The 16,887-nt window shown below is 51.5% G+C and overlaps 1 non-coding gene and 1 pseudogene across 1 annotated transcript; both read left to right on the forward strand.

The window, feature by feature from the left end:
- The first annotated feature begins 8,029 nt into the window (after window positions 1–8,029).
- On the forward strand, window positions 8,030–9,842 carry LOC147727679 (18S ribosomal RNA; annotated as a pseudogene).
- A 924-nt stretch (window positions 9,843–10,766) lies between these two features.
- On the forward strand, window positions 10,767–10,913 carry LOC147727680 (5.8S ribosomal RNA). The gene has a single exon (XR_015309611.1). It is a non-coding gene; the product is annotated as a 5.8S ribosomal RNA (ribosomal RNA).
- The last annotated feature ends 5,974 nt before the right edge of the window (window positions 10,914–16,887 follow it).

The raw sequence follows: 16,887 nt of genomic DNA on the forward strand, positions 1-16,887 counted from the left end.
TAACTGTGGTGCAAGTACTGCATCTTATAACACAATAGTTTAAAAAAATATTCTCAACTTCCTTCGTGTTTCTTGTTTATCTTAGTGTGGAAAACGGGTGTGTCCTGTCACGGCGATCCCCGAGAGGGTCGAGAGTGTTGTGTTCTGGGGTGCAAAGTAACTTGTCTCTCTGGTAAGGTTAGGAGAGCAAATAAGGTAGGATAGCTAGCCAGACTCGGCTCATAGATACTGAGGTGGTATGGTGGCTCAGTCCCTACCTGCTGATTTTCTATGGTCCCAAGCATAGTCCTGTTCCTGAGCAGAATCCCTGCAACATTAGAATCCAATTTTTAGCCTTTCCATTGAAGGAATTCAGGTACTCATGGCCACTGCATAGCAGGCAGTTACAGAAAACTCTGTTTTTGTTAGTGGTCAGAGACATTAATGTATATTCTTTACAATTGTCCCTCATTACTCACGGAATGCAGGAAATGGCTTGGACCAGGATATGCTCTTAGTGGCGATGTGTTTTCAATGATTGGAAGGGACCTTCGTAGGATAGAGCCCCTTTTTGTCATGGTCATCTCCACTTTGTGACACTGGTACTGATGTTTTTTGACTGCTAACCAGTCCCCAGTGCCAGTGATCTTTTCTAAAAACAAGGTAAAATGGTCTAATTGTGTTACAATTGGCACATACTTTAGCACTTCCGCAAGTCCCTAGTAAAGGGAACCCGTGGTACCACCGGCATGGGTACTAAAGAGGGTCCCTAAGGGCTGCAACATTTATTATGCCTCCCTAAGGGACCGATTCAGAAAAGGGGGTGGTGATGAACAGAGTGTCTGAATTAAGCAGACCACTCTTACCCAGTCCAAAGATCAGGGCTTGATCCATCACCGTTTTTTAGCTCACTGCACCATCCCAGCTCAGAACTTGGCTATATGCAAATTAGTCTGACCCTGGCCCAGTGCATCATGGGAACAGGGCAGACCAAACTACCAAGCCAATTCTTATACTGGGAAGGAAACAAGCTACCGGGGACCGGTTTCTGGCATTTCAGCCGTCTTCGGCCCGGCTTGCTTGAATCCTGATGGTGCAATGAGCTAGGGACTCACATCTGAGTATACCCTTCCACGCTTATGGTGGACAAAAATGATCCAGAAGCCGGTCCCCGGTAGCTTGTCTCCTTTCTGGTGAAGAATTGGCTTGGTAGTTTAGTCTGCCCTGTTCCCATGATGCACTGGGCCAGGGACAGACTGATTTGCATATAGCCAGGTTCTGAGCTGGGATGGTGCAGTGCGATAAATAATGGTGATGGATCAAGCCCTGATCTTTGCACTGGGTAAGAGTGGTCTGCTTAATTCAGACACTCTGTTCATCACCACCCCCTTTTCTGAATCCCTAAGGGACCACCATACAAATTGGATGCAGGCTGTGACATTGGTGCAAACACTCACATTCACTGGGTGCCATGTAAAGTAACTACATATAATATATGTGAGTCATTTGTGCAGTCCTAATGCACCCTGCATTATATTACGTGAAGACATATCTGCATAAACAGAGATGCTCCTGTGCTGTCTAGTGCAATTACTATATAGTACAATTGAACAGGGAAGCCATCCTAAGTATATGTACAGGCACTGGTCATTACAAGTTCCCCAGCTACATGATAGCTTTACTGAAAGCTATGGTGTTTTGAATCAAACACCTTGTCTTAATGAATCTGAACTATTGCCAGTACTAGATTTATTATGACATTCACCCAGTGGGCACCTTAGCGGTGTCCCCCTGAAAAGCCTACACTATGTAGTCTGCTGGCTGACCGATTATCCTCCAGCCTGCCACCACAACAAGTTTCTGACTCTCCTGTAGGTGAGAGCTTGAGCTCTCCGAGGCCAGAAACAATGCCTGCTCCGGAGGAAGGTGTTCACACCTTCTCCAGCAGGATGGCTAGTGATTTAGAGCTTCAAAGCCCCTGCTGCCCTTGATATGTGACGCTGGCTTTCATCAAACCTAGCAGGTGCCCAGTCTGCCCTGAGGCCCATTTGGCACCAGGACAGGTAGGAAATTAGCTATGCAGTAGGTGTGTTGCACTACCAGACTAGCACACCCCTAAGGTGGGCAACCTGATGAGCTCCATGAAAGAAGGAGTCCACAATCTTTGTTGGCAGAATTAGGAACTCTGGAATAGGGCTATGCCCCCTCCCCACAGGAAGTGGCCATAAAGGGGGTGTAGTGACCCCCGGGCAAGTAGCCCAGTGGCTACAACCCTTCACTCCCCTTACTGCACCCAAAATTCAGTATTTAGGAGTCCCCTTGACACCAGGAACTCACATTTTCCGCCTGAAGGAGGACAAACGAGCAGAAGACTTGAGAACTGTGGACCAGCATCTTCCTTGGTGCAAACCCCTGCCTGGCTGCTGCTTTCCAGACAATCACCAACACAGACTCGTCCAGAAGCAAAATAGCCTTCCCTAAACCTTGGAGGTCTGCCCAGCACTTCCTCAACCCAGCATCATCTCCCTAGGAGGGGAGGAGCCATTTCCTGCACCAGCAGGCAGAGGCTGCAACTGCCAGGTACAGTGCTCTGTCAACCCCCTGGCCCACTGAAGAGTAGCACCACAGCAAGAGTTTTTTTTGTGCTCCAAGAGGTCAGATCCATCTCCCTACCAAGATTGGAGGCGCCAGGACACCCAGGAGGCACCATGCACCAATACCCGAGGTACCAGAGCCAGTTGCAAGCACCAAGGATCGTTTGTGTTCAGTCGTAACACCACTGCTGCCAAAACGTACCTCCACGCCAAGGGACTTCGAGACAGGCCAGCTCCATACAGAGAGTAGGCCTGCTGTCTCTTTTCCCACTTTTGCAGGTACACAGAGAACTGTGAGAGCCTCTAACTCACCAACCCGCCGGACAAAACTCCTCTGCACCACCAATGGTGTCTCTGTAGTCCTGAGACCCTCAAGAGCTGAGCCCCCATTTGGGCTCTGCTGGACGGGTCCCCCAGTCTCCTACTTGCAGCTTTTTCTCACAGGTACTTTTCCCCCATTGACTTTAGCAGGTAGCGTTTGAGGCTACCACCGCGTAAAACACATCTGCACCCGGACACCTCAGGGCAGGTAAACTTGAAATGTTGGTGCTTTCTCGGACATTGGCCCCTATTTACCTTAAGTCCAGAAAAAGTCGTCTGTAAGTTTACCTATGCAGTCAATGTTTCTCCTTTAGGTTAACAATAATGAGTTCGAGGCTCATGCCTCAAATCTGACAGCTGTCATTTTCTACTGTTTTTACTATAAAATTTGAGAACGTCTAAAATACTTACATGATTGATTATCTTGGTGTCTAAAATTGTATAAAAATGTTACTTTTCTAAATTGGTGTCAAGTTTCTGCTTGGGTGTGTATCTCATTTATTGACTGTGTGTACAACAAATGCTTAACACTACCCTTTGATAAGCTTAAACTGCGCACCCACTCGGACACAAAAGAGAGCATTTAAGACTATTAATTTAAGACCAGTAAACCAATATGGGTATGCCTGGACTTTCTACATAGTGTACCTCATTTTGGTACACTACATAAAAAGCCATCTTCCTCCAACCTTTCAACTTCTTAGATATTTTAATTTGTTTCTTATCCCTGCTTGGTGAATTTGTCAAATTTGTTCTCTATATCTGTTTCAATTAAATGTTTTATTGGTTATTTAGTAAAGGATTATATTGCATTTTTATCCATCGTAATGTTACATGCTTTATATTCAGGGCTCCCGGTTTTATGGTATTTATTTTTTGGGTATTTCCGTCTGTATTAATCCGTATTTATGTATTGCAAATTGTATCTTTATTTATTCATATTTATTTTGGGTTTCATGGAAAAAATGCACACAGCTATTGTCCTGGCAATAATGGTAAACAGAAGGTAGAATTACTCAAAAGGCAACATAATTTCCGTTTTTACACACATCTAAAATTAGATACAGACAAGAAAATAAATGTTTTCTGTCTATATTGATCAGTAAAAATCAGTAAAAACAGGAAACAGAGAGCCCTATTTATATTTAGTCTCCAATTTAGTTTTCTTCTTTAAGCATCTTTTTAAGATAGTGTTTTGACCATGTTTTTCACTGAAATGATAAAATGCCATACACATTTATTTTTTGGTAGACGTTGTTCCGTAGTCTGCACTGTTAGTTCCAGGGACACATATTACAACGCAATGTCCTTGCTTTATTGTGGGCTCAAAGAAGATGACTCTTTTTCTCTAGGCTAATTAAAGACGTTAGTCTGCATCTCTAACAGAATAAGATAAAGCCTGTGTTTTATTATTTAAACTAGGACTGGGCATAGTTTATGTAGTGCCACTACGCAGAATTTTGGAAAAAATATGTGGAAAACAAGGGCATGTCCTGAGGGTTCGTGTGCCTGGAACAGGGGTTCCTCGTGCCTGGGCAAGCTCCCCGATCTCCCCGACCTGGCTGGAAGGAAAGCAGGGACCAGCCCCGGGGCCTGGGAGCCCCTGTCCTGCGGCCTGCTAAGAGTCCATCTGACTGGGACAAGGGTCCCTGGTGCAGAGCCCCGGAGACCTGCAAGGCTCCATGGGTTCCGGACAGTCCTCCCAGGGGCGGCTGGGCCCCAGGAGGATCCCAGCGAGGGCTCCAGGAGGTCAGGCGCCTCCGCACCCTGGGTCCCCTCAGTCACTCGGTGCGGGCGGATTCCCAGAAAGAGGGGTAGCCTTCTTCCGGATTACTAGGAGCAGGGTATGCTGGTACACCCCTCCCGGGCTGGCGGTTCTCTGCCGGGGATCAGAAGGGCTATGCCCGGACAACACATCTCCTCCGTCCGGAGGGCTCCGGCCCACAGCGTGGCAAAGTGCCCAGGATAGGCTCCAGGGGTCCCAGGCAGTCATCCCTCGGGCGTCCGGGCCCGAGAGCTCCGATGGTCCTTCCCTGAGGCCCAGCCGGGGTTCCCCTAGCCCCCGGGAAGGGGAGCCCACGAGCCCTGCGTGGGCAGGCGGTAAAGGCTTGGGGCTGGCAGATGGGAGTCCTTTCGGTCCCGGCCATCTGGTCGCACCTGCCCACCTCGGCCATCTGGTCATACCCCAATGCTTTACAATGGGGTGACCAGATGGCCGGGCTTCCCTGGAAGTCCCGATGAGGGGCCATTTGCCTCCCCGATCCCAGCAAGGGCTCCAGGAGGTCAGGCACATTTGCGCCAAGGGTCCCCTCCGTCACTCTGAAAGTGTGGGTTCCCATAAAGAGGGGTAGCCTTAATCTGGATTACTAGGGAAAGGGTATGCCAGGACAACAATCCCGGGCTGGCGGTTCTCACCCGGGGACCAGATGGGCTATGCCCAGACAACACCTCCCTAGGCGTCCAGGGCTCCCTCCTCCAGGCCAACAGCGTGGCAAAGTGCCCGGGACAGGCTACATGGGTACCGGGCAGTCATCCCTCAGGCGTCCGGGCCCGAGAGCTCCGGTGGTCCTCCCTGTGCCTGAGGCCCAGCCGGGGTTCCCGGAGCCCCCGAGCCCTGCGTGGGCAGGCGGGAAGGCTCGGGCTGGCAGATAGGAGTACTTTCGGTCCCAGACATCTGGTCGCACCTGCCCCCCTAGGCCATCTGGTCGCACCCAATGCTTTCCAAAGGGGCGACCAGACGGCTGGGCTTCCCTGGAAGTCCTGATGAGGGGACATTTGCATCCCCGATCCCAGCAAGGGCTCCAGGAGGTCGGGCACATTCGCACCTAGAGTCCCCTCCATCACTCTGTGCGCGCAGGATCCCAGAAAGAGAGGTAGCCTTTCCTCTGGATTACTAGGGACAAGGTACTCTGGGACCCCTCTCGGCCTAGCAGTTCTCAGCCAGCAGCTGGACGGGCTAGGATGCCGCCCCAGCCCTGGGTCCGTCCCTGGGCCTGCTGTGTGGCAGGCTGCCCTGGATGGGGCCCGGGGAGACTCCCCCCTCATGGGCTGGGTCCAGGGGCCCCAGGCAGGGTGCCCAGGACGGGGTCCGGAGGGCCCGGTGAGGCTTCCCCACTGCCTCTGGGCCTGGGAGGCCCGACTGGGTCCAGGAACCCCAGGTCGGGTGCTCCGGCCCTGGGCCCAGTCCCCTAGCCTGCCGCACTGCCAAAGGCCTGGGACGGGGTTCTGTTGTGCCCGGGGAGCCTCCCCTTGCTTGGCTGGGTTCAGGAGCTGCATCCGGGGCCCCTGAGGGGCCATGGGAGGGTGACCGACCCTACCTAGTCCTGTCGCGTGGCAGGGTGCCCGGGATGATGTCCGGCAGGCCCGGGGAGGCTTCCCCTGCGCCTCTGGGCCTGGGAGCCCTGGCTAGGTCCAGGGACCCGGCCGGGCCCGGTGTTCCGGCCCTGGGCCCTGTCCCCGGGCCTGCTGCTCCACAAAGGGCCCAGGACAGGGGTCCGTCGGTCCCGTGCAGGTCTCCCCTGCTTGTCAAGGTGTCGGAGGGCCCCAGGTAGGAGGGCCCGTCAGAATCCCCTCGCAGCCTTCATGGCTGTGGTCTCCGATCCCCCATTCCCCTGCGCCCGCTCACTCTTTCGTTGGGGCACAGAGTGACCAGAGGGCTTCCCTTTCGTGCCCGGTCATCTGGTTGCAACTTTCCTCTCGGCCATCTGGTCGCACCTTTTCCCTCTGCCATCTGGTCGCACCGATCCCCTCGGCCATCTGGTCGCACCCTGTGCTTTCCTATGGGGTGACCAGATGCTGAACTTTCCTGAAAGTCCCGATGAGGTGCCATTTGCCTCCCCGATCCCAGCGAGGGCTCCAGGAGGTCGGGTACTTTCGTGCCTTGGGTCCCCTCTGTCATCTCGTGTGCACGGATTACAAGAAAGGGGGGTAATTTTCCTCCGGATTACTAGGGAGGTCTGGCGATTCTAAACCGGGGAAGGCAGAACTCGGGCCTGCCTGCCGGGGCCCCCAGGGGCCCGGGTACGCACCTGCCTCTCAGCCCCTTGCCGATGGTCCTTTTTCTCGAAAGGTTTTTTTCCTCAGTCAGACCTCCGTGAGGTCCGGCGATTCTGAAACCGGGGAAGGCAGAACTCGGGCTGCCCGCCGGGGCCCAGGTATGCACCTGCCTCTCAGCCCCTTCCCGATGGTCTTTTTTCCCCCCAGAGTTTGCTCAGTCAGATCTCCGTGAGGTCCGGCGATGCTGATACGGGGGAAGGCAGCACCCAGGCACGCCTGCCGTGGCCCGGGTATGCACCTGCCTCTCAGCCCCTTCCCGATGGTCCTTTTTCTCAGAGATTGTTCAACCAGTCCTCCGTGAGGTCCGGCGATGCTGAGACTGGGTCAGGCAGCACCCGGGCCCACCCGCCAGGCCCCCAGGGGCCCAGGTCTGTGCCTGCCTGTCAGCCCCTTCCTGATGGGCCTTTCCTCTGAGCCTGCTTGCTCCGGGAGCAGGCAGGGACGCAAAGCCGTCATCCCCTGTGCAGGTTGGCCTGCCAGGGGTTGGCCCCGGCTGTACACCGATCGATTGGGCACTCTCGGTCCATTTAGGGATGGACTGCTTGGCCAGCCTCGGCCGTTTCAAGCAAAGAGCTTCCACCCTGCATGGACCGTCTGACTCAAGGGAAGGCCTGCCGGTAGGATGTTCACCCTACCCAGCAGAGCGAAGCCTGAGCGGCCCCGGCAGCTCGTGCCCCCCAGTGGTCTGACCCGAGCGGAAGGGGTCGGGTGGCGCCAGGACCTTGGATGCTGCTGCCCAGCAGGTCCGAAGGCCCTCCGCGCCACGCCGTCACCCCTCTCTGCCTAGCACATTTCCACAGTAGCTCGGAACGACCGCTCCGAGGGGTGCCAACGCCGCCAGGCTCCGGCACCCCTGCGTCTTCACTCTCGCTGCGCCTCGGCCTGCCTCTCCCTCCCGGGGGAGACTGCTGGGCCCGCCGGTGCCCATACAACCGTACCTCTCCACACCCCCTCCAGCGAGCCCTCCTGCCTAGGCGGGTGGGCTCTTTTCCCTGGCAAGTTCTGAGAGATGGAGGGGTGTGCGAAGGATGCCGGTCGGGGAGATGGGCACGCAGCTCCACCCCATCATCAGGTGCGGCTACCTGGTTGATCCTGCCAGTAGCATATGCTTGTCTCAAAGATTAAGCCATGCACGTGCAAGTACACACAGCCCGTACAGTGAAACTGTGAATGGCTCATTAAATCAGTTATGGTTCTTTTGATCGCTCCATCTGTTACTTGGATTACTTTGGTAATTCTAGAGCTAATACATGCCGACGAGCGCTGACCTCCCGGGATGTGTGCATTTATCAGACCAAGACCAATCCGGGCTCGCCCGGCCGCTTTGGTGACTCTAGATAACCTCGGGCCGATCGCACATTCCCGTGACAGCGACAATACATTCGGATGTCTGTCCTATCAACTTTTGAAGGTACTTTCTGTGCCTACCATGGTGACCACGGGTAACGGGGAATCGGGGTTCGATTCCGGGGAGGGAGCCTGCGAAACGGCTACCACATCCAAGGTAGGCAGCAGGCGCGCAAATTACCCACTCCCGACTCGGGAGGTAGTGACGAAGAATAACAATACAGGACTCTTTTGAGGCCCTGTAATTGGAATGAGTGCACTTTAAATCCTTTAACGAGGATTCATTGGAGGGCAAGTCTGGTTCCAGCAGCCAAGGTAATTCCAGCTACAATAGAGTATATTAAAGTTGCTGCAGTTAAAATGCTCGTAGTTGGATCTTGGGATCGAGCTGGCGATCTGCCGCGAGGCGATCTACCGCCTGTCCCAGCCCCTGCCTCTTGGCGCCCCCTTGATGCTCTTGACTGAGTGTCCTGGGGGTCCGAAGCGTTTACTTTGAAAAAATTAGAGTGTTCAAAGCAAGCCGGTCGCCTGAATACTTCAGCTAGGAATAATGGAATAGGACTCTGGTTCCATTTTGTTGGTTTTTGGAACTGGGGCCATGATTAAGAGGGACAGCCAGGGGCATTCGTATTGTGCCGCTAGAGGTGAAATTCTTGGACCGGCTCAAGACGAACCAAAGCGAAAGCATTTGCCAAGAATGTTTTCATTAATCAAGAACGAAAGTCGGAGGTTCGAAGACGATCCAATACCGTCGTAGTTCCGACCATAAACGATGCCGACTAGCGATCCTGCGGCGTTATTCCTATGACCCGCCGAGCAGCTTCCGGGAAACCAAAGACTTTGGGTTCCGGAGGGAGTATTGTTGCAAAGCTGAAACTTAAAGGAATTGACGGAAGGGCACCACCAGGAGTAGAGCCTGCGGCTGAATTTGACTCAAGACAGGAAACCTCACCCGGCCAGGACACAGAAAGGATTGACAAATTGATAGCTCTTCCTCGATTCTGTGGGTGGTGGTGCATGGCCGTTCTTAGTTGGTGGAGCGCTTTCTCTGGTTAATTCCGATAAAGAACGAGAATCCTTCATGCTAAGTAGTTACGCGAACCCCAGCGGTCGGCGTCCAACTTCTTAGAGGTACAAGTGGCGTTCAGCCACACGAGATCGAGCAATAACAGGCCTGTGATGGCCTTAGATGTCCGGGGCTGCACGCACGCTACACTGAACGGATCAGCGTGTGTCTACCCTTCGCCGACAGGTGCGGGTAACCCGCTGAACCCCGTGCGTGATAGGGATTGGAGATTTCAATAATTTTCCATGAACGAGGAATTCCCAATAAGTGCGGGTCATAAGCTCGCGTTGAGTCCCTGCCCTTTGTACACACCGCCCGTCGCTTCTAAAGATTGAATGGTTTAGTGAGGTCCTCGGATCGGCCCCGCCGGGGCGGCAACGGCCCTGGCGGAGCACCGAGAAGACGAACAAACTTAACTATCTAGAGGAAGTGAAAGTCGTTACAATGTTTCCGTAGGTGAACCTGCGGAAGGATCATTAACGGCGGAGCGGCCCGAGTGACCGACGGCGCCAGTCCGAAGCCCTCAGCCACCTCCTGCAAGCACGCACCCCTAGGAACAGGCCCCGGCCCTGCCCTGGTGGCGGAGCGGTCGGTGGCCACATGGGGCGCTCCGGTTTAGGACCGGGACTTCGGTGGGCCTCTTCCCCCTGGGGAGGGCCTGACCGACGAGTGTGGGACCGGGCGTGGGGGGCGTCCATCGTCCCTCTCCGAGACGGAACCCAAGTTCACCCGGCACAGACACCCACCGCAGTGGGGGGTTACCCGAATGGCAGTGCATACCCAGGCAGGTACCACCCCTCCCTCGAAAGGCCCTAGCGCCCGCTGGGCCCTCCCGTGCCCGACCGGAGTCCGGGCGACCAAGGAGCGGCCCTTCTCGCATGGCAGGGTGGCCTGGAAGAGACAAGGCGAAGTCCTGCGAGGGGACCCCGGCTCCTCTCGGTGGGAGGCATGCGGGATGAGGAGCTGCCTGGCTCTTCCCTTCTGGCACCTCCGATCCGGGCAAAGAGTGGGGTGGGCTGATCGCCAACCCAGCTTGGGCTGCCAGGCGACGGACGGCTGACGTGCAGGTGGAGCAACCCTCCCTCGTTGCCAGGTACCTGGTTCGACCTGGTCCTGTGCGGCCACGCCGAGGGGTTTGTGCGGTTCTCCCCGGGTACCCCGGGAGGGACCGGCAGCTGTGGGGCTGACAGCTCCCGTCGCACCGTGAGCACCCTTCCTTGACCGTAGGTGGGTGTCTGAGCGCCTGGCAATGTTTCTTTCTCCCAACGGTGCAGTCTGACTCCCAGAAGGGAAGCCTTAAACGGGGTGCCCGGGCCGTCTCGCCGCACGGGCGACGGACGGAGTCGCCTTCTTCCCGCCTCCGGCACCCGCAGGTGGGCGAACGTTTTAGAAAAGTTGCCTGTGACTCTTGGCGGTGGATCACTCGGCTCGCGTGTCGATGAAGAACGCAGCTAACTGCGAGAATTGGTGTGAATTGCAGGACACATTGATCAACACTTCGAACACACCTTGCGGCCCTGGGTTCCTCCTGGGGCTACGTCTGAGGGTCGCTCGCTCGTCAATCGCCCCGGGGCTTCACCGGGACGCGGCTGGGGCCATCAATGGGTTAGCTCCACTTACCCTTCGTCCCCCCACAAGGTCAGAGCCCCTGATCGCCCGTGGCAGGGTCCCTCACCGGGTCTTGCCGCGGAGGTATGCCGCCGGCGCGTCATGCCCCCGAGAAAGGGGTCTGGCGACCGGTCGGCAAGCGTCCCGGGGCTCCTGGCTGCTTGCCCTGCGTGGCTGTCTGTGATGTCAAACTGGTTGCCCGCGTGCATGCGCCTTGGGTGCCCACATCCGCCGCCGGCTTCCCGAGGAGGGCGAAACCCCTCCACCACACTCTGGGGTAGGTCCCTCTGCCGCCAAGCCAGCGGAAGGGATGCAGAGGGGTAACGCGGGCCCGGAGGAGGCCGCCTCCACCACATGCCCTTCGGCACAGGGGCCTTCCCCACCCATCCCTGCCCCACCGGGGTGCGGGGACGGGGCCACCATCCCTCGCGGGTCGGCAGGATGACCAGATGGCCTAGGCCACCGGCCGGGCCTCCCCTTCCCGCTGCTCCCGGGCAAGGAGGTGAGCAGCAGCCACCTGGGGAAAGGAGCCTCCAGAGCGGCTGCCTCAGTGTGCCCGGCCACCCTCGCCTGACTGCAAGGGTGACTGGGTACAGCACCCTCCCAGGCCATCTGGGTGTTGGGTCATCCCGGGCCATCTGGTCGCCTGGCTGCACGACCAGATGGCTCTGCGGGCAGGGTGACCAGATGGCCCTGCTGGCTTGCGGCCAGGATAACTCCAACTTTTGTCCTTCCCCAAAGTTCTATAAGCCCCCACTATGTGGGGGCTTAATAGTAGAGGAAAATGGGCTCCTCGGGCAGGACGTCTGGGAGAGGACGAAGCCTGGACTTAACCCTCCTTGGTTCCGGGTGCTGGGAACAAGGGTCCACCAGGCCCGGAGAGGCTCTCCCCGGCTTGGCTAGGGTTCGGAAGCTGGGACCAGGCCTGGGGCTTGAGCTCCGTCCTGTGGCCCAGGGTACATGAGCCCCCCGTCTTGCCAGCCATTAGAGGGTCCGGGCGCTGGGGACGGGGTCCACCGGGTCCCGGGGAGGTTCTCCCTGGCCTGGCTAGGGTTCGGAAGCTGGGACCGGGGCTTGAGCTCCGTCTGGCGGGTCACGGGTGCGTGAGCCCCCCGTCCTGCAAGCCATCAGAGGGTCCGGGCTCTGGGTACGAGGGTCCACTGGGTCCCGGGGAGGCTCTTGTTAATGCACTGAGGCTGGCTCTATATCAAGGTATGGGGTTAGATAATTCCAAATGGGTTTGATGGAAGGGTACTCTCATTACGCTCTCACTAGAGTAGGGATTTTAGACATAGATAGGAGTAACATTAGGAACAATTAACATGGTTGAATGGTTTGTATTTTTCACCATTATAATAATGCTCATAACAACGTGTTTCATCTGTCAAATAATCACAGTTCATGTCTTAGTTACAAAGATTTGTGCTTTTCTATAAACATTTTAAAATGTATTTTTGTCTTTTTTTCTTTGTATAACTTTGGGCATGAAAAAAGGGTTAGTTCTGTTTCCACAAATTCCTTGTGAATAAGAGTAGTCATGTTCAACATTACCTACAGCATCTATGACTCTGGAGGTTTAGGAGTTTAGATGCAGTACTGTGATCTAGTCGAACCAACATTTACTATGTACATTGACTTAAAGGGTGAATGGTTGAAGTGAAATGGTGATCTAAAGAATTCTGCATGCTATTTGTCGTCCAATACTATAGATGCAGTGTTCATAAGGTAGGGAGATACACCCTACTCCCAAACATGTGACCAAAAATCATAAATATAGAATACTCAGTCTCTAGCACACGCTAACATCAAATGCATATAGTTCCCTTACATCTGTTTGAGATTTCACAGTTTTCCTTTTGTTCTTCCAATCTCTTATTCAATGTTTTATCCTTAGCCACAAAACCAACATGCATTTCGTAAGATATGGAGATTAACACGCAACTTCCTCAGGGCTGTTTATTTACAAAAGTCCTCCTTTCAGTGTTCTCTGCGCTTTCAGTGTTCTCAGCTTTCATATCTTTGCGCCGGGAAACCCTTTGTGGGTATCTGCGCGCATTATAAGTGCAAAAAATAAATAAAAAAAATAAATAAATAAATGCCGGTTGTAATTCTGTCCTGGTGTGGGCTTTAAGTTTCTGTGGGTAACCTCCCTGTTCTCCAGTCTCAAATCAGCGTAGGATTGAACAAACTCAATTGCCACTAATGGACCTACTCATCTTCGTACCGGATAAGGGTACACAGAAAACAGAATTCACCCTATACTGGGCGCTGAAATATATTTCTATTGAGACTTGACTTGAGATTGGAGAACAGGAAAATTACCCACACTACTTATATGTCTACATCAGGACGGAATTTCAAATGGCATTAAGGAGGACTCTGGAACACAAACAGCCCTGAGGAAGTTGCGGCTTAATTCCCTTATGCAAAGAAACAAGTTGGCTTTGTGGCTAAGGACCAAACAACTTAACAAAAGATTGAAAGAATAAAAGGAAAATTGTAAAATCTCAAACGGATACAAATGAACTATATATGGATTTTCTGTTAGCGTGTTCTGGAGGCTAAGAGTATTCAACATTTACTCACGATATAAGAAGTCACAGCCTCTGCATTATGAAATATTGTTGCACTAATGCACCAGCCCTGCTAAATCTGTAGGGACCATATAATAGTAAGGGGCAATTAAGAAATCCAAATCTGGGTTACATTATGTTCTACTCTGCTCATAGGATGTGCAATGCACTGAGATTGATCCATTGTAATTCAGACATATATTGTCAATAAATGTAATTGACTAACTGGCATTAGCATAATTCGGCAACATCCCACCTCCATAGTAGTCGAGATGTAATAAGCAAAGGCACTGAGTTTCCAAATTGAAGGACTGTGTACAAGACCAATACTGAATATTCAGTGATATCATTTCAATGTAGGTGGGAGGCTTTGATTGTGGTAACCAGTTGACTCTGGGGGCGTGATGCTGTCGGCCTGATCCCCTGCCTCTCAAGACTTGGGAGGCCTGTTGCTGCTGAGGCACACATTGTCTGCATCTGCTGGTAGCCCTTACCAAAGCCTCAAAAGGCTATTGGGGTAACTGCTGAACTGGCAGAGCTAAGCAGAGAAAGCAGGCAGTGACCTTACTGTCGTTAAATCTCTCAAGGGCAGTCCATTTTTGCTTTGAATAACCTAGATCTGTCAAAGGGCATGGCCATAAAGAGGCAGTTAGACCCCAAGCTGTGGAGCGAATCCAGACGTTGGGCTGAAGAACCAAGCTGGTTCCTACTGCCCTACCCAGAGAGTATGTAGTGTTCAGCCCAGAATATTTTGCCACATCTTGTCCTTCCAGGGTCAGCCTGTGTAAGGTTTGATGGATGCCGTCTGAGACCATTGGAAAAGTATCTGCCCCTTTGTCCTATAATGCACGTGAATAACGCCCATCATGCATGTAGTATTCACTGACCTGATTGATGCCTGGGCGAGGAGAAAATCAGTTTTGAGTATAGATCCATAATTTCTGACTTTATAGCAAGACAGGATGCTAGCATTATGCATTCATCTTTTATTAACTCCTTCTGAGCATCAACACCACTTAAAAGCTCCCAGAATGGAACTTAATAACATCACAATAAAAACAGAATGTTCAAACACATATTCTCTGCGTCCTCAATTTTCTCCCTCTTTTGTTGCTGCTTCTGAACAAGCTAAGTATATCCTTTGAATGTTGCTTTTTAAGCATTAGTTTATTTATAATGGAATTAATTGTACCCAATTGGTTCTATTGTTTTAGTAATTATATAATATTATGTTTGTTTTATAGGTATAATTAGTTATTTAGATAAGATTTGGTGTAGTACTTTTTAAAGTATTGTTTATAGGAGTTTTTAATACGTATGCGAAAGCAGCAAGTATGTATTTCGTTCGTTTGAAATAAATTTGGGAAAAGGAATGAGCTATTTCGTTTAAAGATTAAAATAACTTTTTTACCGTCGGGTGAGTACTGAGAGAGCTTGAGCGCAGCACTTCTGGATTAGCGTATTCAAAATGGATGCCTGCGTGTTTCACTAGCCTGAAACGTCCGCATCATTAGAGATCGGCGGGCAAGTTTCTAACGGAAGTTGGGTCTTTAAGTAACATTCAGGTCTGATGGTAGCCAGGCAACAAGCGTTTGGTGAAATTAGACGCTCGTTGCCGGTTGTTCGTTTTGTGAAGCGAACGAGTGAGAAAAAACTATTGAAGTGGAAGGAAGCTAAAATTTAAAAATATTTGGGATTTAAAATATAATTTCTCATTAGAGAAGGAAAATATTGATATGGAGGAGAATAAGGAGGAAAAGTTAAGGAAAATGGTTTGTGAGGAAGTAAAATTAGCGGTAGAAGAAACGTTTAAACCGGTTTTAGGTAAAAGAAATGTAGATGAGGAAGAATATTTTTCGATTTCAGAGGAGTCTGAGAACAGAGGGCCAGGTGGTAAATGCCTTAAAAAGAGGAGGCATTTAGATAAAAATGATAAAAATAAAGGGGGCCAAAGTGCCTTGCATGGATCATGTGCCCCTTGCGGCACAAGGAAGAGTCGGCAGAGCGCTGAATCACAGGATTTTGGAAACAATGAGAATAAAAATCAGTCTAGTGTGAATTTAGATTAATATACACTTGATTTAGAGTATAAAGAGGACTACAAGGTCAAAGAAGGTGTTAAGGAGGCCAAGTCCAGTCATTCAATATTATCTACTGTGAAGGATCCTTTTGGGGAGAACTTATTTGAGCCTAGTGAGATTAAGGCATCCCAGAGGAAAAGAATGGTGGCCCATGGAGCATGTGTCTCAGTACATTAAGACTAGGTTGCGTAGGTCTTTGGAAAGGGAAGAGCGTAACCTGATGAGGGCTGAGTGCTCTGGACCGGTTATTGAAGAGAAGGTGACTGACTTCAAACTTAGATCCAGACCTGATTACATATATGTTTAAAATGGGAAAGGATCCCAGAAAGTGTTTGGAGCAGTCCCTCAAAATTTGTCAAGATAAATTGTTAGATATTTTGGGCCCTTTGGCAATAATTTTTGATTATGTAGAGGAGGCGTATTTGAAGGATACAGAGGTGGATCTTTTGCTCTTGAGCGGCTGGTGTCAGAGGGCAATCTGCATTAGGGGAAAACGCAAATGCTGGTTTATTAACAGAAAGATGCAGAACTCCGTTAATGAGGATAAATCCCAAATTAATGGACCTGGCTAAAAATAAAAAAAAGTCTACGGAAAATGCAAAGGGTTTATTGTTTGGAGATGGACTAGTAAGGTCTCTGACAAAATATGTAAAGACTTTTACGGGTCTGGATAAAGTCAGTTTGCGATGCGAAGTGTGTTTCAGAATAGTGTTTAAATGGTAGGGCCAGTAGGAGAGGGCAGTCTACTGTCCGAGCAAGGTTTAGAGTCCAGTATAGTAACTCCTCTTATCAAGAGTACAGTGGTTACAGAGGAAAGACAAACGCTACCCCTTTCTATCCTCAAAGAGGGAGAAGTCAAGGAAGAAGGGGATAGCGATCAAGAGGTCAACCCAGTGGTCAAGGACATGGTGAGTATGAAGAGTATTTTTGGTTTTACCCCTTTAAAGGTGGCAGGAAGATTGAAGTTCTTCAAAGAGATATGGGAGAGTATAACCGCAGATGCTTGAGTGCTGCAGACTGTAACAGGTTATACAATAGAATTTGAGTTTTTACCTATTCAAACAGTGGAACCAAGAGAATTAATGTTTCTGGGGGGATTTACAGGAAGTAATTCAGGAAGAGGTAGACCAGATGTTACAGAAAGGCGTGATTATTCAGGTAGAAGAAGGAGAAAGAGGGTTTGTGAGTACCTTGTTCGTAGTGGAGAAAAAGGACAAAGGATGGAGACAGGTCATCAATCTTTGTAACTTCAATCGGTTTGT

This window comes from Lissotriton vulgaris, chromosome 3_1 (genome assembly GCF_964263255.1).
Source record: "Lissotriton vulgaris chromosome 3_1, aLisVul1.2, whole genome shotgun sequence".
In the NCBI taxonomy this organism is placed as follows: domain Eukaryota; kingdom Metazoa; phylum Chordata; class Amphibia; order Caudata; family Salamandridae; genus Lissotriton; species Lissotriton vulgaris.